The sequence below is a fragment of the Ambystoma mexicanum genome, chromosome 4p, assembly GCF_040938575.1.
Source record: "Ambystoma mexicanum isolate Mex_15411 chromosome 4p, UKY_AmexF1_1, whole genome shotgun sequence".
Lineage (NCBI taxonomy): Eukaryota > Metazoa > Chordata > Amphibia > Caudata > Ambystomatidae > Ambystoma > Ambystoma mexicanum.
The window spans coordinates 617,619,668-617,639,338 of NC_090927.1; the positions used below are offsets into that span (position 1 = coordinate 617,619,668).

General features: G+C 41.1%; 1 protein-coding gene across 7 annotated transcripts in view; it reads right to left on the reverse strand.

Annotated features, from left to right (window-relative positions):
- KHDRBS2 (KH RNA binding domain containing, signal transduction associated 2) overlaps window positions 1-19,671 on the reverse strand; it is a 2,055,883-nt gene that overhangs the window by 578,078 nt on the left and 1,458,134 nt on the right. The window lies entirely within an intron of this gene.

A 19,671-nucleotide genomic window follows, 5' to 3' on the forward strand; every position in this document is an offset into this window, starting at 1 on the left:
TTCTATATGAACATATTGACCATTTAAAGACTGACTAGTCAAAGCCATTAATGAAAAAATGCTGAATGTCTGAATTGCTATGCATTACATTTTAAGTGGCTAATGACCTACGGGACTCGGAGGCTGGCACTCTTCTTAAACTCTTGGAGAGTATGGGGCTGAAACAACAGGTTACTGTCCCTACTCATCAAGCAGGTAACATACTTGACTGGGTTTTATCCAGAAATCAGCCTATTATGCCAATAGACATAAAAACGTGCTGCTGGTCAGACCATCATACTGTTCTCTTTTCAAATATGTTACTTAGTTACGTTGAAGAAAATGTATGCACCCACCCTATATCCAGCTTGCACAGAGCTACTCGCAACATCTCTAAAGAGGCCTTTCAGTCCATTGTCTCTCCCCAACTGGAAGATTTTGAGGGTCGCGGGTCTTTTGAATCTTCCAATGCTCAGTTGAGAGATATTTTAAATGCTGCACTTGATGAGCTATAACCTTTGAAAAACTCAGTAAGGAAAGAAGTACATCCTACTGTCACCCAGTGGATTTCCCTGGATATCCTGGCTGCTAGACAGCTCAAATGGGCTGCTGACAGAGAGTGGCGAAAAAACATAGACAAAAACACATTAGCCCTATATAAAGAATCAGCTAAGCATTACAAAGTCGCTATCATTGCAGCATAAACAGCTAAATTGGAAGAACACATTTTCGGAGCAAAATCAAGAACTAGAGAGATGTTTAAAATTTTGAACAAGCTAAAGGGGAAAATAAAAGAGTCACAGCTAGTTGTGGACGACGCTTGTTGCCAAAAGATCCATGACAGCATGGCTCTAAAGGTCAGACAACACCAAGGCAGTATCCCCACTAATCCCCATACCCTTTATGCAGTGGATACGGATACTGGAACTCTTGATTTAGACAAAGACTTTGACACCAATTCTTCGTCTAAAAATTATCCTAAACGGTTGCTAAGATTAAACCCACTCAATGCAAAAGGGATGTTTTTCCCTCAACATTGTTTAAGGAATACTTCTCTCGTATTGCTACATCAGTGACATCCCTTATGAGTCTGTCCTTCCAGGAGGGGAAGGTGCCAGATTGTATTAAGTAATCCTGGATTAACCCTTTATTAAAGAAGGAAGTCTAGATCCCCAGGATCCTCTGAATTACCACCCGATAACAAATGTCCCTTTCCTTTTGAAAATCATTGACAAAGTTGCCTCTACTCAGTAAACTGCCCTTGTTGAAGAAAGGGACTTTCTGTCCAGTGGTCAGTCTGGCTTTAGGAAAAATCACAGAACAGAAACAGCCTTGGTGGAAATTAGATCCGCCCTTGTTGGAATTGTCGATCAAGGTAGCCTGGCTATGTTGCTGCTGTTAGACCTGCCCGCCGCATTCAATCTGCTAGATCACAATATGCTGGCGGACAGGCTAAGTAAGGTTGGGGAGTGCTCCAAGTTAGCTACTGATTAGTTTAGATCTTTTCTGGGACCAGCTAGAGCTAAAGTAGCCTTGGGGGACTTTAAGTCCCAATAGCTCCTCCTTGGTTGTGGTGTTCCGCAGCAGTCCAGCATATCTCTATTGCTCTACAATATCTATTCCAATCCCGTTTTTGATCTCTTGGACAGCATGGGTGTCAAATATAAAAACTGCGCTGCCGACACCCCAATCATTCGGGAATTATCGGGTTCCTAAGAGGCAGATTCATGACTGATCAATGGGGATTTTGATACCATCAAAGATTGGATGGGAAGAAACTCCATGGAATTAAACAATAACAAAAACGAGATCTTAATTATTGGCAGTCCAGCTAAGCTTAAGTCACTGGGCCCTCAATAGGAGGCCTTTCTGATCGCATCATCCAGAATTCAGGTCTCCAGTCAGGTTAAAACTCTGGGAGTGGTCTTTGATTGCCATCTTCATTTCAAGAAACATCTCTCCTACCTAACCTCTAATTGTACCTATATGACTCAGCTCTTGTGGCAGATTCAACCATATCTGTCAGAAGGAAACAGGGCTCTGTTAGCCTCTATGACCATGAATTCCAGGCTTGATTACTGTAATGGGATCCTGGTTGACACCATACAAGCTAATGTTAAAAAAAACTGCAAGTCATCAAGAATGGGGCTGTTAGAGCTGTATGTGGCATCAGATGTAGAGATAATGTCTCGGAGGCCCAGAGGAAATTACATTTGTTGCAGATTCAGTAAAGGGTTCACTTTCCAGCATCCTGACTGGAGAATGCCTTGCAGTTAATGCACCAAACTACCTTAATTCACGGATCAGTAGACTACCTTGCAGACAGTACTTGTGGTCTGACAACAAGAATGTACTCCTGCAACCACGCTTTAAACTTCAGAGATTTGGAGATCTGAGCCTCCATGGTTGGGGGTCACGGGTCTGGAAAAACCTACACCTATCTATCGGGCAATTTCCCTCACTCACTCAGTTTAAAATAGCACTAAACACCCATTTGTTTGATGGAGGAGAAATCTAAGCCTTATTCCTCCTTCGCCCTGCTGGTTACTGACATATTTCTTTTTTTTCACGACTTTCCACTGCCCTTCTTATGTTCTATGTTTGTCTTGTCTGTCAGCGCTCTGAGGCATGCGGGCAGGTTGCCGCTTAATAAAAATTCTATAGAATAGAATAGAATAGAGTAAAAGTGAAATGTAAATTCAAATGGTTAAAACTTTGAACATAAGCAGATAATGGGTTATATAACTCCAACTATGCTTAGCTCTTTTACCTTTTACCTTTTCTGAACGTATTAAATCAAACGTGTTCTTGAAAGTGGGGATGTGGGGGAGGTTGCACCCTTCGAAAACCCATGTTTTCCTTATCATTATCCAACTGTATAAAGCAATACATTATCTGGCTGCCTCTTTCTTGTTCTACATTCCTAAAGCTTATATCTGTGTAGTTAAATGTTCGACTGCTATGGTCATTCTATATTTGGAAATTTGAAATGTTCTAGATTTTGAATTTGTTTTTGAATTTGTTTTGTGAGTATCCTGCTTTCGATTTGGTGTGTAGTTACACCATAGACAGTTGGTCTATGTTTAATGCAGTATCCTAGATATTGAGACTATGCTGTAAAGCACACCCAATGGTTTCCCTTATCCTTCTTGAAAAGAAACTGCTCTAAGCTCTATTTTGTATATTATCATGATTCTTCTTTTCAAATGCAATCATTTGAAGATTATACACATAGTTTTATAAACACACATTTTGATCTAGTAGTCAATGTCCACAAACACAATAGACTCTGAGAATGTTGGTTTGCATCCAGAGGATAATTGCATGATCTCTTTATCGGCCTGGCGAGGATCGCCAACCCTTGTCTAGATTGGAGTGGTGGTTTGCAGGCTACTTATGGTATGTGAGATAAGGCTGAAACTCAACTGTCCTAAATCCATTTCATGCTGTCCACTCCATTTAAAGAGTCAAAGATATTATGGGCCTGATTTACAAAGCATTTTTAAATGAGAAAATACCATTGAAAAACACGTTGTGAATCAGAACCTATATGTTAAGAAAAGCGATATAGTTATATATTATGGAAGGTGTAATCAAAGTATTCAAAACGACATATAAGATAATTGGACAGATTTACAAAGAAGTATGATAGTATGTTTGTCAGCGTGGCAGACATGTGAAGACGGGGAGTGCCACTCTGAGTGCCATGACTGTTTGGCTGTCAGGCAGTGCTCCCTCTCATCACAGGAGTGCCGCACTGAGAGCTGTGCTGCCAGGTGAATGGAAAGCCTTCCCTCATTTTCTGGGCTATATGGACTTTCAGAGCCATACTGTCTTGTATAACCCGGAAATTGTTCAATGGCAGAGTGGCATATCACTCCCCAGGGCCATATATTAAATAAAAGATTCATAATATAATGACCAATTATGTAAATTGTATGCATCTGCTGTTTAATATATGCACTATGGTTTGTTCCCAATAAAAATAAATGTACACATACGTAGTTATTAATAAATCTAACTCATTAAGAGAAAAGCCATTGATAACCGCAAGTCAACCACAGATATAGAAATCTGAATTCTTGTGTCAGGATATCATCTACTACAAATAAGTGATTTGGGAATATCCACACATGCCACTTTCATTTTAAAAACATAGACACAATCTCCAAAAAATGTATTACAGGTTAGAAAGCATCACATCAGTATCTGAGCAGAATTTCCATCTCTATTGGAAGTTGAGTTCTACTCTTAGAAACAACAGTAGTGGGACCACAGACACAAATAGGTACAGACACTTAGGGCCTGATTTAAAAACAAAAATTAACATGGGGAATTCCCATTGAAAACATTTGTCTTAATCAGGCCCTTTAATTTTGGAAGCAAGCACTATTGTTAAAATGAGATAAGGCTTCACCCGGTCCCTTTCCCATGAGTTTGGAGAGAGAAGACTACTTGATTATGAAAGGAAATCATTTAACAAATCTTGTTATATAGGTTATTCAAAGCTAACAGGATGGAGCTTCTCATCCTAATATAGATCCCTATGAAATTATTTGGAAACATGGGGTTAGTTGCTACTCTTGTTCAAAGGAGAAGCTAAAACATGTGGCTGCAGACTCTGAGTGGGTACATTCCCACAGAACAGGTTATCATGCTGTGTTCTTTCTTGTTGAGGGGTGCCCTTAACTATTTTTGTACGTAAAAGGAACTTGGGTTTGGTCACCCTAAATTACCTTGGGTTATCCGGATGTGGACAACCTGCTCGCTGTTCTCAGAGAGGCACAGCTCCACCTCACTATTGAGGCCGGACTAGGCCGAAACACGTGTCTCTGGCTGCTGTTGGTACTCTTGCTTAAAGCAGGATTGCCATAGCATTTCGGTGCTGGACTGCTCAAGTGGATGGGACAAAGAGTGATATGCAAATGGTTGATCTTCCTTTGTGAAAGGTACAGTGAGCTAAAACATGTGGCTGCAGACCATGAGTGGGTACATTCCCACATAGCAGGTTATCATGCTGTGTTCTTTCTTGCAGAGGGTTGCCCTGAATCTGTTTGTATGTAAAAGGAACGTGGGGTTGGTCACCCTAAGTTACATAGGGTTATCCAGATGTGGACACCTTGCTCACTGTGCACAGAGAGGCACAGTTCCAGCTCACTGATGAGGCCCGACTAGGCAGAAAAACGTGGCTGGGATGGCTGTTGGTGCTCTTGTTCAAAGGAGAATTGCCATAGCATTTTGATGCTGGACTGCTCAAGTGGGCGGGAGAGAGATTGATATGCAAATGGTTGATCCATGGACACCATGTTACTCTATATCATCTCTGCCCACGTCAAGATGGCATGCAGGTAGGGCTACTCTTGTATTCATCAGACAAATTGGATGGGGGTAGCAAGATCCTAAATTTCAATCCACTCCCAGACTCTTCCTCACCAATATACAAAATCATATGCAGAGTAAAAAACCTACACACATTTGTCTTGCACTCTGTGTGTGAAGGTCGTGTGCAAGAATTGCATGTTTCAAAAGGACCTACTTTTTCTGTCATATTGGCAACATGTATGATTTTGGTGTGATTTCATTTGGACAAATTGAATATAAAGGAGTTGTTTATATAATTGGGTGCTGGTTTGTGGCTTCAAACGAAAAATTATGCAAGTAACATATTTGTGATTTGATGTATTGTTTAGAACCAAACAATTGTTCTATGTCATAGTATGAATAAAATACATGCTTATATTTTGGTATGACTTAACATAGCATCAGTAAATTGCCTTAAGAGGGTTTGTTTCGGAATGTTATGGCTGGTGCATTCTAGCTTATTTATGCATTTACATGTATCACGCGTTTATGGCTAACCGCGGTGCAGACATTACAGAAACAGTTCAAATTTCATGAATAGGTCAAATGCAACTAGCATGAAGTTACAGTCTTAATGATTACAGGTAGAAAGAAGATAGGTTTTGATGTATGAAGGAAAAGAAGCAAAATTAAGGGGAGAGTAAAGATTAAAAGGGTGACCGTAACTGAATTTCAGAACAGGGAGAGAGAAAGAGCAAACATTGGCATGGGCAGAGGGAGGACAGGGCAGTACTAATAAAAATAAAGAGGAAGATATTTAGGAGTAAGACATGCAGAAACCAAAACAAGAGAGGAGTGGTGATGTGGAACATAGCCATGAATACATTTAGAATTCAATCGGAACACCAAATTGAAGACGGGTAGGAAAGTAGAGAGGAAGGCTAAGCAAAGAGAACTAGAAGAATGGTCTGAAAGCTGGAAAAGAAGATGAAGCAAAAACCGAAAATAGAATTCTAAAGGGAAACAACATATGCTGGATGTCCAAGAAGAAGAAAAGAGAAATAGTCAAGCCGAGAAAAATTAGAGTGACAATAAGAGACAGATCATGTGGATTTTATAAAGTTGGTAGCACCAGTAATGCGCAGGAGAGGAAATGTGAAAAGAAAGAGAAATGGAAGAATATAAACACATAATTCATGGGCAGATGACAAGAAGAACTGATATTCAGAAAAAAAAATAGAATGTTTAAGCCAGTTGTGGTCAAACTACGGCCCTCCGGGTGTTTTGGCCTACAACTTTCATCAGCTCTAGGCAGCATAGTCAAAGGAGGAATCATAGGAACTGTAGTTCAAAACATCTGGAGAGATGTAGGTTGCCCAATACTGGCTTAGGATATTCCATGGGCATCAAATGCAGAGGGTATCAAGACTTTCCACACAGTGATACTCAGGTTCTGTCTCAGATTCAAGAAAAAGGTAGATTCTAAAAGCTAGCATGTAAGCAACATGATTTTACTTCCATCATTTCCAGAACAGACATATGTCCCCCTAGCATGAGCCAGAAGATTTCATCCTTGGTAATATTAATCTTAGATGGCACACCGATTGCACATTTTTCGTAAAAAACAATTGTGGGGGTCTTGCTTGAATCATCTCATCCAATCTCTCAAATGCAAATATCACACCTCGCCAAGGTAAAAATACATTCATGTACAAACCTTTTGTAATGCACTAAAAATGTTAAAGTGCATGTGGCAAAAGCACATGAATTCATTGATGTTGTGTGCTCATGTTTTAGTTCCTTGTGGATGCTGCCAGAAACGCACTTTAGACCACTAGCCCTGTATGAAATCTTCCCTCCAATCCCATCTACAGTTCTCTTATGATGTCTGTGAATTGCAGACTGGGCATGAACACAGCCGTCCTTACGAGGAGAAACAGACAGACCTCTGCCAAAAATTCTGTGAGGCTGCCAAACCCAGAAAACGAGAAGCAGATAGGGCCGCACACCACAATGGAGTGACAGTTGTCACAGCTTTTTATCATCACATCAAAATCCAGAGTCTGTCTAAATGAGCATGTATGGTCCATGATGACACTTTATTTTTAAGGGTGAGTGTTGTCAAAAATCAAATGAGCACCAAGTCAAGTGTGCATTATGTACTTAGTGACTCAATCATACAACCATTTTATCACAGTAATATCGGTCAAATATATTGAATGATATGTGGTCATTATTATATACCAGGAATGCTATTTTGTTTCATGAAAAACAGACAGGAAACATTATGCATGCTATTTGTTCCCTTACACCATATCAGAACGGTATTTCGAAGGAGTACGCTAGGACTATAACCTTCACTCAGCACATTTTTGCATTGTTTTTCTAGGTTTTGTTGATGTTCTTTGCTCAGTAATACAAGCGTAACATTATTATGATGACACCAATATATTCCGGAAGTGATTGTTAGAAATGCACATTTCAAAATTGCAAAAGCTGACAGTTTACAATCCATGCACAACTAATTAGTTTCCTTGTTCTGATAGCTTCTTTTACAAAAATAAAATCACAATTTTGTATCTCAAAATGTTTCTTTTGAAGAGTTTCATACTAGGAAAAAAATATATATCTGTTTCTTCTGTATGCACCAATACCATGTTACAGCATAGACAATTAATGAAAACAATATAGAAAACAACACACCGTGTTTGCCCATGCAGCCTGGTCCTCTGGTCCATTACAAGGTCTGTCAAATACTCAGCAGCACCTCAAGAGCCTGACAGCAGCACCCTCAAATATCTGATACTGACATTCTGTCATATGCGTGAAGTTTCAAATTCTATATGTCAACTGCATACTTTTCAATTACATATTTTGTAGCATCTTGAGTTTTTTTGTTTGTTTTTAACGTGTATTTAACAGAATTAGCAAATAAAACATAATACTTCTGTGACAAGTCAAGGGTGTGTCTGAAATCTGAGATAAGATTCAGTAGACTAGAATACTTTGTTTAGGACCCTAGTGTTGTTATACAGCATAGGGAGTTCACGTTCGACATCAATTTGCTATGCAGTTTGCATATGCCAGTCAAGTGCTGGCACACCCATTTTCCAGAATGTGGGGATATAAGTTAGTATAGAATCGTTTTATTTTGAACGATAGGAATCCCAAGTGAAACCCATTTTTTGTAAACATGTGACTGTCTATTTGTACCTATATATACCTTGGATCACACCATTCTGTATCCATGCTATTCATAGATAGCTGCAGTGTGTGCATGCATACAAACACACCATTTCATGCAAGGTACATTCAAAATGCTTTAGTCAACTAAGTTAAATTTGATTATTTGTGAAATCACTCCAAAATTACTATTTATCCCATCGTACCATTTGAATGTTTGCAAATGTTGGATGATTTTGGATTTTTGCTACATTTCATATGTTTGCAAATGTGCAAGAGCCATTTACACATGTGCAATCATTTTAGGACAGGTGCAAATCCATATGCTTTGAAGCCAATGGGATTGCACACACATAATTGCAATTTTGTATTTGCAAAGGGCATATGCTCATGTGTAATACATTAAAATACCATCCATTGTCTTCTTCTCGGGAGCAGCATCAATACAAATCACCATCTTTCACATCTTTCTACAATAATGAATTCACTGTGAGTGAGAGAATGTCCTAAACCCTCTGTGACAGTGAGCACGGCACAAAATGAATCGTCTGTTGTCATTGGCCATAGTAATGTGACGAGGCCTATTGCACTCTGTGGACTGTAAAGAAAAGAGAAACAAGAGGAAGCAAATGAAAGGAGTACTGACAGCGATGAAAAACTGGTGAATGCGGGGGTGAGTCATGGAGAGCCAAGGTAGCCAGTCAGAGCAGCAGAAAAGCGGGGGATGTCAGACGCAGTATTTGTGAGAAGTAGCTACGAATGGGTCAGACTCTCATACAGATGCTCCGTTAACAGCACAATGCAAAGAAAAATCAAGACTGAGAGATATAGAAAAAATGCCATTGCCGCAAGAGCACAAAGCCAATTTTTCCTGAATGGGCAGAATCAGCGATTCAGCATACCAGCCATGGAGAAAGGACAAGTGGAACCAATGTTGCAGGGAAGTTTGTGCACGCCCATCATTTTCGAGGATGTGGACCAAGGACAAGGCCACATAGATTTTTGAGGTACAAACCTCCAATAGCCTATGACAATGAAATTAAAACAACAAAATACTGCATATTGGAATTTAGGAAGAACTATCCTCAATACAGGAAAAGTTACGGGAACCAATTGAGGACTTAATTGAAGTGAAATACACTGAACAATGGAACATTGATGTGAAGTTTTTTCAGATTAACTGCTTAAGGGAGTAAGGGGAAAACATTGAATCCTGACATTTGAAGTTCACAATCCTAAGTGTACCTGATAAGTAGAAAGATTGCTTCCAGAAACGTGAGTTCACATTTCATAACTACATTTGATAAGGAGTCTACGAAGAGAAAGATGGCATCCTAGAACCAAAAGTCAGTTTCTAGCTACATGTGATAATGAGACTAAAATGAGAAACTGGGGGAAAGAAATAATAGTGTCTGACTATCAGACATTAATTCGAGGTCTGGCCCACCAGACAAACCTTTCTAATATAATACAGGTGACACTCTATTTCAACGGCCTGGACCTTTTATAGAATAAACCACAACAATAATCCGCTTGAATTATATAATTATGTGTCATTGGTGTATGTTCTTTTTTCAATTAGGAGTCTAATATATTTCAAAAATCGTATGCAACAGTGGACTCAGTTTAAGCATGATGATTAAGTAAGATCTACTTTCTGATTTGTAAAGTTGTATGATTGACTACAACATGGGGCAAAATAAGAGGGTGGTCAAGTTTTAGGATTGACTACAACGCAGGTATCATTTTCTGTCTTCCATCATAAGCAACCTGACAAAGATGATATACTACAATCGGTTTCAGCAACTGTTTTAACACTTGGAAAACTACGGTTATCAGGTCTAAACACACATGGAAATGTAGATAGAAAAGTAATGTGTATATGATGACCAGGAACATTTTTGTGAGAGACAATTTTTATAACCAACCAAGCAACTAATTTAACGTTTGTACAACATACACAGCAAACTGTGTTGTATGAGAATGCCAGATATAATTAAACCATATACATCTTTGGAGGCTTTAGGAACATCATTCAAGATTTGAAAATCTAAATACCATATTGTGAAATCCATAAATGATTTACCTATGTATATATTCTATATTACGATGCATATATCATATACTGTCGAGATTAACCAATGTACTAACACATCCACCCCACTCCTCCTCCGACACATTCCACAACCACTATACACGACTATGGACTAGCCAAACTACACATACACACACCAAACATAAATGAACTTTGGCACTCAACAAACTTCAGAGACACTGGACCTAACCTCAGATTGAACATACCAGTGCACACAATCCATAACAACCCCATCCTTACCAAACACAAAGGCACAGCAACACAACTCCCTCAAACATGTAACAAACAACTGTGACACTGGACTCCCCCCAAACCAGTGTCAATGATTATACATCCACCCTAACCGCATGTGACTCACAACCCCTACATAAACAGTAGTACACAACAAAGGCACTGAGTCTTACCCTGATGGTTACAACAAGCTGAGCCGCACAACCAACCCACACGCAATACAACACACGCAGATGCCAGTTTCTCCTGGTTATGAACCAATCCTATAATGCTATCCTCACTAACACACCCCGACCTCTTTTCTTGCAGAGCCGTGTGAGTGCCTGGATACTGCCCCTAGGTGGTAGTGGTGTGCGGTATAAATCAGCATAACATAAGGTATGTACATGGTACACTGAAATATATATTTTGTATAATTAGATGTGTAGGAAAACAAAAGAGGTGATGGTGAGTAATCTATCTTAACCTCTGGAATTGTTCTGGGCAACCCTCCTGACCCTCGTTTCTCACCTGCCAAGCCATTACAAATGGGTAAAGACTATTTGACAATCAGGCTGGGTCCATCCCCAAAAGAGTCAGTCCAGCCTGAACTGCTTGGTTACATCCCTTCTGCATGAAACCGCAAGCATCCCCAGACATGTTTTGGCCTCATTGGGTGTCATCAGTGAGGAGTAGCTGGTTCCCTATGCCCAGCAGGCACGGGACCCATATGTGGGCATACGCGCCCCACTCTGGGTGACTATAGCAAAACAAAAGAGGTGATGGCTGGAAGGTTTAGAATTAATCTTAAACTCTGGCATTGCTCTAGACAACCCTCCAGACCATTGTTCTTTTTCTGTCAAGCCATTACAAAAGGGAAAACATCATATGCAAATCAGGCTTATTCCCACCCCAAAAGGGCAGTCCAGCCTGAACTGCTTGGTCACATCCCTTCTGCACGGGACCACAAGCATCCCCAGACATGTTTTGTTCTCATAAGGCATCATCAGTGAGGAGTAGCTTGGGTCTCTAGGCCCAGCAAACACAGACCCACACCTAGGCCTATGCATCCCACTCAGCCTCTCTCTAGGAAAACAAAAAAGGTGGTGGTGGAAGTTTTAGAATGAATCTTAACCTCTGGCAAAAGCTTCCACCTATCACTCTTTTTGTTATAGTTTGTCTCCCTCTGTGAGAGCGAGTATGCCCAGATGTGGGCCCCTGGCTTGCTACACCAGAAGGATGCAAGCTGCACCTCAATGAGGAGGCCCAACTAGACCTAAACATGTGTGGGGTTCCTTTTGTTTCTGTGCAGAGGGTACCTGGCCTAGCAATTTGGGTTGAACTGCTCCTATTGGTAGCAGTAGCTGAGTGATTTACATATGGCTGGATCTCTTTTGCAATGGTGCAGATGGGCTAAAAAACAGTGTTGTGTAACATTGCCCAAAGTAGTGTTCAGTATTTATTTAAAATCTTCCACCCATCAATTGTTTGGCTATATATTGTCTCCTTGTGTGAGAGAGGATATGCCCAGATGTGGGCCCCTTTTTTGCTACACCAAATAGAACCAAGTTGCACCTCAATGATGAGCCCCAACTAAGTTGAAACATGTCTGGGGTTGCTCGTATTTCCGTGCAGATGGGACATGGTCTAGCAGATGTGCTGGGCTACTTCCATCGGTGGCATCCCTGACTGATTTGCATTTGGTTGGACCCCTTTTGTAATAGTGCAGACAGGCTGAAAAACTGTGTTATGGAAGGTTGCCCAGAGCAGTGCCAGGGCTCAGATGTATTCAAAAACTTCCACCCATCACTTTTTTTTAATAATAAGATGTATGTACTGTATATTAAGATGCATACATAATATATAAAAATATATGCACATCACACCTATCTGCATTCACTGTTTGCTGGCATGTGTATAATGCACTTTCAGAAGCATACATTATACATTAAAATACATACACTGCAGGTTGAAATACATCCATTGTATACCAACATGTGTATAGTTGACAGAGAGATACACATGATGCATTTTAATAAATCATCCACACAGTGTGCTGAAATGTATACATGATATAATGAGAAATTGTAAACATGGCATAAGGACACATTGCTTATGCAGTTAACCGAGATATACATTTGGTATATTAAAATCATTTACTACAAGGCATAATTGTTGGGTTGATCAGGAAAGGTCCAAGTGAGAAAGATGGGTTCACGTTGCGCATGCCATAATGGTGACTGGGGAGTAGCGAAATTGGTGCGATGTTGCAATTTTAAATGTATCTAGCATAGTTAATGAGAATCGGATATGTGTTACTTTAGTTTTACTTTGTGTTTAAGTTGCTACTTTTAGAATGCATGCACGTAGCAAGATAAATATAAAAATCGTTGATGAAATACAATATGGGTATGGTGCACCATGAAGTGCCTAGAAACTGAACAAAGAAGAACTTCATAATGTGCATGCGAGAAAGGAGATTTGTCATGAAGGAACCACTGTGAAGAGGACGCAGTAGTTTTAAAACATGCATGCACCAACATAAATATATGGGGGTCTCAAAAGATATATGTTGAGTAAAGTTTGGGATACAAGGGGCATGTACAAATCTGCACGCCGTGTGCTTTTCATAGTTTTGCCAGTCCCTGCAGTCAGGGTTTGCAAGATGAACTCTGTGTGACTGGGAAAACTGTGTTTTGCAAGGTTGGAGAACAAGGGAAGGGAATAAGTAGCTGCAGCATTATCAGATGTTCAGTTACAGCCAGCCAGGGTTTTTATGACTTGGCAGTATTGCAGAAAGGAAATGTGATCATTTTAAGTGCATGAGAGCTTGGTATTTATTGTCCAAGGGAATTCAGCTATCTGTTTGAGGCTGAGTAATACACCTGGGGTGAAGAGACACCTAAGGACAAAGTTGACCGATAATTTAAGGATTTCGAATATTTTCTTAGGTTGTGCCTGGAGGTCATGCATGTTGAATTGGCAGTTGGTAGATTATAGTGAAATATGGACTCCAGCAAGTCTGGGGGGGTGAGATAGTTATCAATAGTTCAAAAGGAAACATATTTATGCCCCCCACCAATAATGTGTGTCCCTTCAAACCATATACAATCACGTCTGGGGTCAGAAGGTCCCAGGCCAGCTGGAACTTATAATGAATTATGTTTATGTTTAAATGTGTGTGATGATGTCACAACCTACAAAGGAAAACTCCAGAAAAGGGGTGTGATACAAATATGAGCTGATGATGGTAGATACATGAATGTAACCAATGAGAAGTTGGAAATTAGGGAAGATTGGATTTCTTTTGTATCGGCTTGACCAATCATGTGCGGGAGGATGATGTCTAATAATATATGTAGAAGTGATTTAACGGTTGCAAAAGGTATATAATGTGAAGTGTTTGTGTGGTCCTGGAGACCCAAGTTAGTTTGACTCTATAGCGTCATCTAGCATCTTCACTGATTGTACAATACACTTGCTTTACCTACAGATGTGCATTTGTTTCTGAAGTGGTGGGCCTGCTTTGGGTTAAGGCAATTAGAGGCCCATCTGCACAGAATACATACTGTAAAGTAAATATCCTTATATATTCCATATGAAAACACATATTGTGTACATTAAAATCTATATTCTGTACTTTTAAATATATTGGGCCTCATTAGGACTCCGGCGGAAAACCATGGTGCTATTAGCACCATGGTCGATGCCGGAGTCCGCCATGGCGGAATGGGGAATTACCACCCCATTCCAAGGTTGGTGGGCGGTAATTCCCCATGCCACCATGGCCCTTCCCCATTCCCATTTTGGCCCCATAGGGCATAATGGGAATGCGGAAGGCGGTAAGTATGGTACCGCAAATTGCGGTACCGTACTTACCTCGAGAATCCCTTTGTGGGCCCCTACTTTAATGGCTGGTCTAGACCAGCCGTTAAGGTTGGGTCCCGCAAAGGGACCTCGTAGTAAGGCGTTAAGGGTTTAACGGCGCCGGCACCTTTTACAGCGCTGTTAGCCCCTTAATGCCTGGGTCCTAATGAGGCCCATTGTCCTATATTTTGAAATACACAACATATAGTATGTACTAGTAGGCTTCTGTGCTTTATATGTAAATTGATTCCATAGTCATGCCCCACTAAAAATGTCACAAGACTTGGAGTTTTGCCCACTGGAGGGGATGGCCAGTTTTTCCGTTGCTATTACATATTGACAAGGTTTTTTTTTCATGAAAGAAAGTTACTGGGAATTCAGATTGTGGACAATAAACTCCTGCCAGTTCTTTGAAGGTTTAACACATGATACACTTACATGCTTTGCAGTGAGCCCCTATGATTTATTTTTATGGCTCTTGGGTGAAAACGAAATGTGTGTTTGTCAAAGTGTACATTTCAAGACTTGGGCACACAGCCGTTTGAGGTTTTTTTGGGCAGCGAAGAAGAGATTGCCATTTTGTCATTATTGTTTCAGGAGGCAATGGGCAGTGGTTCCTACATTACAGGGAAGACATATTCAGGTATCTGTCGACCATGTGTAAAATATTTTCCAGACCGCTTAGAAGTTGCTTGGGCCTATTCCTTAGACAGCTCCTATCGATTATGTCAACAGTTCATGTCTCCATTTTGGAAATATATTTGCTTTGATTTGGGAACTGACTGATATCCCTGCCATGAGGGAGCAGGTTAAATGAGTTTTAGGGACCATTTGTTGCCGTTGTGGGCCTATTGAACCCACTAGTTTCATCTTGCTCATTGACAAACCAAAGCTGCTATGGCCACCTGGAGCTGCTACTAAGGGGCATCTTCTTGGACAGGTACACAAAACACATGCGCAAAAATACTAAATTCTTAGTAGTCATTAAACATGGCCTGCATATTACAGGCACATATTATGGTCAAAACCTCCATCAGTAATATCTGTTGGCCCAGTGAGAGAGTGCATGACAGCCCAGAGAAAAGAGGAGAGTCACAGAAAGTTGGAAAACCTCAGAGGAATGCAGATGGATGAGGAGGAAAGGAGATAGGTGAGTGGATGGAACGGAAGGAGAAACAGTTATGGAAATAGGATGGCAAATTAGAGTAAAGACTGATGATGGAAAAAGAGGATACAATGAGAGACAAGATGGAGATTGGAAAGGTGAGGTGGAAGCGAATGGAAATGAGCGGGAAAATTAGGGATATAGAAAGAACCAGAAGACATATGGGAGATGAAAAAGAGAGAGAGATGCAAGGATGTAACAGGGGAAGAGACAAGAGAAGGGTAGGCAGAAAGGGGAAACAGGGGAATGGCAGTGGAGATGAAAGAACTTCCCTGAAGGAGAGAGGACGAAACACAAACAGAAGGATAAACGTGAAGAAGGCAAAGTGATAGTAGGAATTGATGATGTTTAGAAAGGAATAAGTAATGACAGTGGAAAACAGTTGAGACAAAGGGATTTGGAGAAAAGATGGAAAAGGTCTCCTGAAATATAGACAGCACATTGAGAAAATTGAGGAAGGGCAGGAGGTTTCAGGAGCACAGAAAAAAGACAGGCAGGCACGAATATGAGTGGAAAGGAGAAACAAAAACACCTGCAGGCATCCATTTTCAAATGAACCCATGCCAACCCACAGTGATCAATTTCACAAACCAATCACAGAGTAGAAATACGAAGGGTCTCCAAATACTCTGACCTGTGTTACAGAAAAGCATCCGAATGACTGGGCTCGAGAACATCTTTATTGGTGTCTACTTCAGGACGCCTGTGGACCGGACCTGCTTTAGGTTTTATGGCCGACTATACATTATTATTTATAATGATAAGCACATAGGTGGCTGCAGGTCTACCAACATTTCCTGAAAGATGTAGAACTGTGTGTGCAATCAACAAGGAAAGACTGATTCATAAAGTGTGCTTCCAATGGGATTTCCCCTTATTTACAATACGTTTTTCAATGGGATTGGGCCACTGTGAAACCTTTTGTAAATCAGGCCCTCTGCACGTGACATGATGGAATTAACATGCGTGAATTTCCCAGACGGCCCTTTGCTGAGTGCTCTAATGTGCTAATTTCCTTATGTCTGTGTTGTGAGCGTGTGAGCTCTTGGAATGCCTGTGGAATGTTGAATTGTGGAATGTTGATGTGTGATTCCCCATCAGTGTTCTTTTTATGTCAGTTGAGAGGACAGCTGCCTGGGAGAGAGGGTGCCAGTGGATGTCTCTGTGTCCTTTTAACCTAATGTTCTTATCTTTAACTTACCTGTATTGGCCTCGGAGAGAGAGCACAATGCTGGTGTTAAGCAGGTGGATCAGTTGCTACTCAGAATATATTGCATGGGGGCGTGGCTTGGCACTGTGTAAGATGACCGCCTAGGTGGGTTTCTCCCACCCAATTTGTAATCTTTATTCATTCTGTAATACACTTGGTCTATAGTTTCCTATAAAAATGCTGCCACATGCTTTATAAACATGTCAGCGCATGTATCTTGCTGTTCTTTCCCTGCTGTGGCTCGCTGCGACATGTCCGGATGACTTCGGAGGCAACAGGGGTGGGTTTAGTCGCTGGTGACAGCTCTGCATGAGGAGAGGGACAGTTGCTAAACTGACACAATATCGCTCATCGTGCTGGACCTGGCTCATACAGCGGGATGTGCCATCTATTGGCAGGATAAGGGTTTACAGTGGGAATATTTTTTATTCCTGCTTTCAGAACTATTATTATGCTGTAACAAATTGGTTCTTTAAATAGCAGCATTATTCTGTGTGACTTTTTCAAGGTTTCTCTCATTGTCGTGCTGGGCCTGGTTTGCAGCATCTAATGGTAGAATTAGTGTTTACAGTCGGAAAAAAAAATGTTTTCCTGCTTTCCGCACTATTATCATGCCATAATGAACAGGTTCTATAAATAGTAATCTGCAGCGTGATTCTGTGAGAGGTTTTCAAGTATCAAATCAGAGTTTGTTCACATTTGAATTTTACTGCTTTCTCACACACTCTCTGGAGCCCTGCTCTTGTCTGCACAACCAAATAGCATATTTTGTTAGTAATAATGGCCTCTCGGAGAGGGGGACAAAATACTCCTTTTGCTAAAGAGGTTCAAGCGTTGGCCCCTTCTACTACTCATAAAAGGCCAACAAGTGAAACCCCTCCCCCACTTGTAGCATCTTGCCATGGCATGAATGTGCTCTTACAAGAAATAAGGTCACTGAAGCCCTTTATGGAAGCCACACACCAAAAGCTATAACAACTTGATAACAGATGGGTTGTATTTGAAAACAGGATGGGTGAAATTCAAAAATAGAATACGTGTTATGGAAGACATATCATCCAGAGTATTGCACCTTGAATGGCTGTCAACCAGCTACAAAAGCATTATGAGGGATTGGAAAATAGGGGCAGACGTAACAATCTTTGTTTATCCGATCTGCCGGAGAGCCGGGAAGGGATTTGTACAATTCTATACCCAAAGAAAATGCTCCCGTTCCTTCTCTGTATTCCACCAGAAGTAGCCCTTAATATTCAATGGGCACACTGCATTGGACCAAAAGCTGGCCTTCAGGTTTCGTGCTCAGCGCTGCACACATGGATCTTCTTAATGCTGAAATGCATTCAATTGCAACTCATTGTCACTAAAGCACAGGAAGAGAATAGTCTAATGTGGAAAGGCAACAGAATATTTATATCAATGAAAAGACTTTGTTAAAGGGATGTTATCCTTAAAAAGTAAAACCGAAAACCCCCAGAAATTTGCCATTTATGGTAAGATAAGCAACCATAACTCTCGCCAGCAACGTGCACTGCTAAGGCTAACACCAAGGACATGAAATATGATATCACAAATGTCATTGATGACCTTCTAAAGGCTAGAACCGGGATAACGGCCCAGCAACCCACGTTTTCGGTGAAGCCCACATTCCTAGCCACCTGATTGGCTGGCTCCCCTGCCCATGGTACGAATGAACAATTGTATACTAGAGAAAAATATAAAGGACAGAAACAAATTTCTGTCCCAAATACTTTTCTCTAACATACAATAAGGACTATCATTGATGAACCTTTATAACTATCCACCATGTTGTCAGGCTGAACCCGGTCCTCCCCCTGCTCCTCACCTGTGGCTTCCGTTTCGCTGTCTTTGGGGGGTAAAGGCTGCTTTCGTAAGGGTTTAGAAGGGCTTATGGTTAGTTTCTCGTTGGACATTCTGTCATGTAAATAAGGTCTGGCTCCCTCGGAGGCCACCTTGACAGGAAGTGAAACCTGTCTCGAGGGGCCCCGAGGAGCCATACCCCAGTTGACAGGGAAAAAGCCGAGCAGCGTCAAAAAACCCTGTAGTTGTCCTTGATGCCGGAACTGGTTAAATACACGAACGAAACAACAAAGAGGCTGATGGATCTTCCGGTAAGGAGGATGAACTTCTACAAACTGCAGGTATGAATGGTTACTCCAGTAAGAAGTTGACTTGGGTGAAACAGGAAGACTCGGGTAAAACAGGAAGACTCAGGTATCAGGAAGACTCAGGTAGCAGAAAGACTCAGGTAAGCCGGGAGCCTCAGAGAAGCCCCTATGCTGCCATATACAGCAGAGAAGGAATGGGGGTCGTGATGTCACTATCCGCAATGCTGAAAGTAGGTAGAGTGGGAGGAGAAAGAGTACGGAAGTCGTACGTTGTACGGTGAGTAAGAAAAGGAAAAAGTAAAGGAAGAAAATAAATAAAGGCTAAAGCCCCCACTACCCAGGAAAAGTAGGAACCACAAGCGAATTAGGGAGGAAGGCGAAGAACCGCGAGGGAGGCGGAGTAAGGAGCCGCTAGATTGAATGGTGAGACTGCCGAGGGCTAAAGTAAGGAAGAATGAATCGGGAGCGGCAGAGTGCCGAGAGAGAAAAGGATAAGCGGTTACAGAAGGTGGAAGACAAAGAGGGAGCAAGTGCG